The sequence below is a fragment of the Eutrema salsugineum genome, unplaced genomic scaffold, assembly GCF_000478725.1.
Source record: "Eutrema salsugineum unplaced genomic scaffold, Eutsalg1_0 scaffold_18, whole genome shotgun sequence".
Classification (NCBI taxonomy): Eukaryota; Viridiplantae; Streptophyta; class Magnoliopsida; order Brassicales; family Brassicaceae; genus Eutrema; species Eutrema salsugineum.
This window is the reverse complement of record NW_006256846.1, coordinates 2,479,499-2,486,219: the sequence shown is the minus strand read 5'-3', so window position 1 is coordinate 2,486,219 and position 6,721 is coordinate 2,479,499. Positions and strand designations below refer to the sequence as shown.

Sequence of the window (6,721 nt, the reverse complement as noted above, 5' to 3'; positions counted from 1 at the left end):
CATCATGTCGAGCTGATTTTGCTGCCTTAATGGCAGCTGACATCAACTCTCTCCAACATTCTCTAAACCTTTGATCTCTGTGAACCTTTCTGATTCACGCATCTCATAAGTCGGACTTTTCCCTTTATCTAGCTCAGAGGTGATCACAGGTGGGGCTTCCAGGCGCAGCATTGATCGCTGCCCCACCTAGTCATCCTTAAGGTCAAGAATGGATTGTTTCACACGCTCCTCACGGGCTTTGCACTCTGGTCCTTGCGCAGGCAGAAGATACAGCCGCATATCCTGCATAACTTCAGGTGAAATCCGCAGTCTTCCCGAGTATGGGTCAGGTCCCACTTGTTCCTGAGTTATGATACCTAACAGAGGGTCTGACTCTTTCAACACTGGTTCCGTGTTGCGTTTAGCATTTAGGATACTCTGCCTTCTTGCATTAGCCTTGTCTTTGCGCATTTGGATCAAAATGGACACTTATCCTTTTCATGAGTCAATCTTTGGCAAGAGTAACACCACTATGGAATCCTCTCAAAGTCATACCAGACGGTTGTCGATCCTCCTTTCGGAAGATTTACAACCACTGAGCGTCTGACCGGTCTAGACACATCGAAATTAACCTTGACACATACGTAATCTTTGCTCTGTCGCTTTTCTGGATCAAAAGCTATATCGATTACCTTTCATATGATATCTCCAAGCGCATAAATCGAGGCTTCAGTGTAGTAGTTAACTGGGATGTTACGGATCTGGATCCACACTGGCATGAATTGCAGTAGTCATCCGGTGGATTTTTAACCCATCCAGACTCTTTTCTTCAGAACCTCTTCCAAGTCGTGTTCATACTTGAAAATAAACTGGAACCTTTCCTTCGACAGCTCCACTCCTCTTACACGGTCATAGACTTGCCACTTCCTTGGCATGTCAGGTATCAGGTATGTCATATTTTGACATTCCGGATTAAGAGTTATGCCCATAATACTCATTTTGTTTCTTTCACTCGAGAAGAATTGAGGAAGGACAGGCAACGTGATCGACCACTCATTGAAAGTTCTGACTCTTTTCTTCAGAACCTCTTCCAAGTCGTGTTCATACTTGAAAATAATCTGGAACCTCTCCTTCAACAGCGCCACTCTTCTTCTTCTTCAATAGATAGAGCGTTGAAAGCCATGTCAATATTAGCCATAACTTCTATCACTTCCCAAGAAAACACACCAGATTATTTCTTTTGCTTTTAAGGTTCTTAGGTTGCCAAGGCGGCGCTTAAGAACAGAATAAAAATATAGCCAAAACCCTAAAAATAACAGGAATATTTCCAAAAGATTCACCAAATATATGTTATATCCGCCAAAAACCTTTAAACTTAAGAGGAAATAATCCAGCCAAAAAGCCCAACTTTTAAAAATAAAGACTCTAAATTTTAGAGAGTCCTGAGCTAAAAGGGAGAGTCAATTCTAAAAAAAAAACTTGAATAAGATCCAACACGATCAAAATCAAACTCTTAGCACTGATGATGAGACCGCAAAATCAAATTCGTTTGAAAATAATAAATTGTTTGGCTACATTATCATTCTGAAACATATATATCATTAAAGCACTGACTCTGATTTTTTTTATACAAACTCTAGACTTTAGAAATATTGAGATCCTAAGTGATAGTGATGTGGCCATAAACCCTAACAATGATTGACCCAAATGCCAACAGTTCAAGAAGGATCCATGATACGTTCAAAAGCTAATCCACCCATGAAAAGATTCGGTGTTGCCATACAAGCTTACATATGTTCACTAGAACCAGATGATCCACTTCTATCTGAGTCTATTGTCAAATCCGGTAATATTGACAACAATGACCCAAAACACTTGCTACAACTAAGGGAGGGTCAATATGATCAAATTTCCACTGAGGGACGTAAGATTTCTTAACCAAGTGACTATTTAAAGACTAATAGTCGAGGTGGTTTCCTAATTGCTGTTATCTTTTGCTCGAAAAACTTAGAAAGAGCTTTAAGAAATTGTGAAAAGAGCTGAATAGTTCTTGTATTCAAAAATAAAAACAGATAGTTTTTATAAAAGACTTTGCTACAACAACTAACTACCAAGTCTTAAGGCACAAATGAAAAAACAAGAAAAAGAGCTAGTCCACATCCTACAAATCAGGAGATGATTTATTCAAACTTTGAAAACTTGTTACTGAACTTGTTATATATTAGTGTTGAGTTTGTTATATATATACTATAAGAAATTTTGTCAAACCACCGATGTGGGACTTTTCTAATTTTGATTAACGACGAATTTACATCGATTTTAAGATAAATCGTTGTAATTTCGTTGTTAATTTAAAAAAAAACAAAAAAATAGATTTACAACGAATTTACATCGAATCGTCGGTAATTCGTTGTTAACTTTGAATAAATTATATATGATCATACTGTAATAAATTATATATACACTCCTTATGTGAAAATTTAATAAATCAACATAAAATTTATATAAAGTAAACATGAAATAATAAGATTTTAGAACTTACAATTATAGTATTTAGGAGAAAGGATTTTTTTCAATAATAGAAAACTTGCAATAATTTTGTAAAATGTTTCTTTACTTAAAAAATAAGAGTTTGTTGTAAAACTATTGTAAATTTACAACAAATTTACAATGAATATTTGATTTTATTTTAAGAAAAAAATTATTCCTTGTTAATTCGTTGTAAATGTGCAACGATTTTACAACGATTATTATTTTTTAATAAAAAAAAATAATCATCGTAAATTCGTTGTAAATGTACAACGAATTAACAACGATTATTTTTTAATTAAATAAAATTATTATTCGTTGTAAAATCGTCGTAAATTTACGACGAATTTACGACGAATCTAATATTCGCAGTAAATTCGTCGTAAATTTACAACGATTTTACAACGAATCGTTTTACAACGAATTAACGACGAATTCGTTGTTAATTCATCGTAAAATTGCAACGAAAATAAATCGTTGTAAAAATTCGTTGTTAATCTTGTGTTTTCTTGTAGTGTTTGAACAGTAACCAAAACAGAGTTGCAAACCTGATTTTGCAGGTCTTTATTCTTCATTTCGTCCCCTAAACTAGAATGGCTTCCTTTCAGTTTCATCATCCTTGCTGCACACTCCCATTCTTCCTCTGAGGTTCTTGAACATTTCATGTTTTACCGCCTTTATCATGATATCAACTATTTGATCTTGTGTTGCAAAATACTCAAGCTGAATGTTCCCCTCATTCATCAATTCTCGTAAGAAGTGATACCTGACATGTATATGCTTGCTTCTTCCATGCAACACCGGATTTCTTGACAGCTTAATGGTGGAACTGTTATCACTGAATAGAATAGTACCTTCTTCTTGCCTGAAACTGATCTCTTCTAACATATTTCTGAGCTACACTGCTTTACAAGCTTCATAGGTTGCAGATACAAATTCTGCTTCTGTTATTGACAGCATTACAATTGGTTGCTTCTTATATGAACAAGTAACCAGAAGTACTTTTCCTATCATCACTATCTCCTGCGTAGTAGCTGTCAACATAACTGACCAGTTTCTGCTCACCACCACGTTTGTACCGAATTCCAAGCTCTCTTGTCCCTTGAACATATCTTAGAATTCTCTTGGCAGCGAGCATGAGCTGCTCAGTTGGACTCTCCATGTACCTACTAACCAAATTTACTGAGTAAATCCTGTCAAGTCTAATCAAATAATTAGCTGCTTGAACTCGGTTGGATTAACTGCATCACCTGTCTCCTGCCTTTATCAACTTCTGTCTAGGCACAATTGGATTTCTTACTGAGTTTCAATCCTCCATACCATACTTCTTCATTGTTTCTTCTGCATATTTCCTCTGATTTATGAAAATTCCTTGTTCATCTTGCACAACTTCAACCCCCCAAAAGTACTTCATTCTTCCCAAGTCAGTCATCGAGAACCCACTCATCATTGACTTCTTGGACCCTTCAAGCATTGGAGGTGAGTTTCCAGTGTAGATAAGATCGTCAACATAGAGACTTACCACAAGAATGTTGTTTTTTTCCTTCTTCAAGAATAGGGTGTGTTGACAATAGCATTTCTTGAATCCTTCCTTCATGAAGTATCCCTCAATCCGACTATATCAGCCTCTTGGAGATTGTTTCAGACAAATGAGAGCTTCCTTCAGCTTATAGACCTTAATGGATTCTTCTCTCACCTTAAAACCTTTTGGTTGCTCCACAAACATATCTTCTTTCAAATCTTTTTGTAGGAAAGCACTCTTGACGTCAAGTTGATGCACTTTTCATGCTTTCACTGCAGCCACAGTCAGTATCACCCTTATAGCTACTGGTGCGAAGACTCCATAGAAGTCTACTCATCTCTGATGATACCCTTTGGTGACAAGTCTAGCCTTAAACTTATTTATTTCTCCATTCTCGTTTAATTTTGTCTTGAAAATCCACTTCACTCCAATCACCTTTGCTCCTTCTGGTAACTCAACTAGTTACCAAGTCTTGTTCTCCTCTATGGATGCAATCTCTGCTTCCATAGAATTTCACCATACTTCTAAATGCTCTGCATATTCAAAGCAATTCAGATCATCTTTTGCAATAAACATTGCAAGAACATCATCACCATCTTCTATGACAAGGAACCCTCCATCTCTTACATGAAAATCTTTCATCCAACTTGATAACACCGTATTTGTACCCATTTTCACCATTGATTTCAAATGCTTTCTCAAAGGTTTTAATCGGTTTTAGGAAATTTTATTATGATTTCTATGTATTTGTAGTTTCAAGGCTCTTTTCAGAAAACTTAGAAAAAATGATGGCAAAATAGAAGATATCCACATTTTCAGCTCAGAGTCAGACCGTCAGATGTTCAGCCTCAGATGAAGACTTTCTCACCGTCTGATAGAGCTCAAATTCTTAAACCATAAAGAGGAGACAACCAGCTTTCCATAGCACTTTACATCACAAAGATCCAAAGGTGCAATCAAAAGATACATGAAGAACAAGTTGACCAAATTCACCAGTCCCAGAAGACTCTCACCTGCGGCAAACATGCATTTTGCCTGCCCTGGAAGACTTTCACCCCCGGTGGATCCATGACGAGCCACAAGGCCCAACATCAAAGCCCACTTTGCCATTTCTCTTCAGAGAAGCCTTAAATGAGACCTGAAAGACCTTATGACCTATAAATACATTTTTAGCATCCCTAAACAGGTGTTTGCTCCTGTAATGAGATTTTGAGCCACCAAACTTTGTTTTTCTAGGGTTAGGCGATGGAGGTGGGGATTCTTCCCCTGATCCATTATTATTTCTCCTTTCTATCTAATTAACTTTTTTTTTTTTTCATCTTTTGCATTTTTCATGTCTTTTATCATCCATAGCATTATGTAGATCTGTCCCAGAGAGTCAAGTTGTTTGAAGAGTTTTCGATAGGATTTCTAAGTTTCTAGACCATATTCTGGATCTCATCTCTTCTAAGTTGTTCATGTTGCATAACCGTAAATTCATGACCTATTCTCTCAGCCTAGGATCGATCAGAGCCACGAGAGTGCTGTTTCAGATCATCCATACCTAGCTTCAGAAGAACATAGTCGCTATGTATCAGATATTCTTTTAACAATTCATATGCATTGCATTCTATTTCCTGTGAATATTAGATTAGATTTAGTTTTGGATTCTTAACCAAAAAAACCCGAAAATCCCATGAGTTTATGACTTTGTTTATTTCCCAGTTTGTTGTTTCTTGCAGATTAGACATCCTCCCTGTGGATCGACACACTAAGTCCAACAACGTACATCTGTGCACTTGTAGACACTAGGGTTTTATAAATTTAAAACTTTTTGAGGACCAATGGGCTTGTAAAAAATGCAACCTTATGCCCGCACAGCATCAACCTTTTGGCGTCGTTGCCGCGGAGGTTTTTAGTTGCTGGAGGTCTAAATCTGGGAGGTTGAAGACGCAGATGACTATACATATGTCGAGTTTCTGCCAAAGCATCATATGATGTAAACCAACTCATAAACACCCTAACTTTTTTTTTTCTGCTTATTCTTTCTTCTGCTTGCCCTAGTTTCAGAATCTTTGAAGCATGGATCATCCGAGAAGAAACCCTAATCCCGAGTGAAGGTTTTGTAACCTGCGTGAAGCTCCCTGCGCATGTGAATCACCATCCAGGTGTGATTCCGATCACCTTAATCGGCCGTATCATCCGAAGAATTACCATGGAGACTCGCGAACTCCAAGCCACCAAGATGAGCCCTATTCGCCACACCTGGTGAACCGTCGACCATGTCATCCCTTACCTCATCAGATTCTGCATTAGAACAATGAGGCTGATCGATTTAGGCTCCAACTGAATCGATTAAAAGCTATGCTGAATTAATACCTTGACTTCCAAGTTGTTACGGAAGCTACCCTGTACAAGAGGATCGATGATCTCACCCACCATGTGAAATCGCTGGAAGAGTTGCACTCTAAGGATATTTCTGCCCGAAAAGGGATGATATAAGCTTTTGAGGAAGAGCAGCCAAGACAAAAGTATGATATCATAGCCTTGAATGCCTTGTTTAATATCCTTTTGATGAGAATCACTGAACCCTTTAATGAATGTTAAGATTTAGTTGACTCGAAATTAGTTCTAAGTGTGTTGATTTTCGCATGACGGATTAACGGACTATTTATGTTTGTATTTTTGTGAGAATTTTCTAGACTTGTTTGA

At 37.3% G+C, this 6,721-nt stretch overlaps 1 pseudogene; it reads right to left on the bottom strand.

Moving 5' to 3' along the window:
- Window positions 1-6,194: 6,194 nt before the first annotated feature.
- LOC112087258 overlaps window positions 6,195-6,721 on the bottom strand; it is a 7,276-nt pseudogene continuing 6,749 nt past the window's right edge.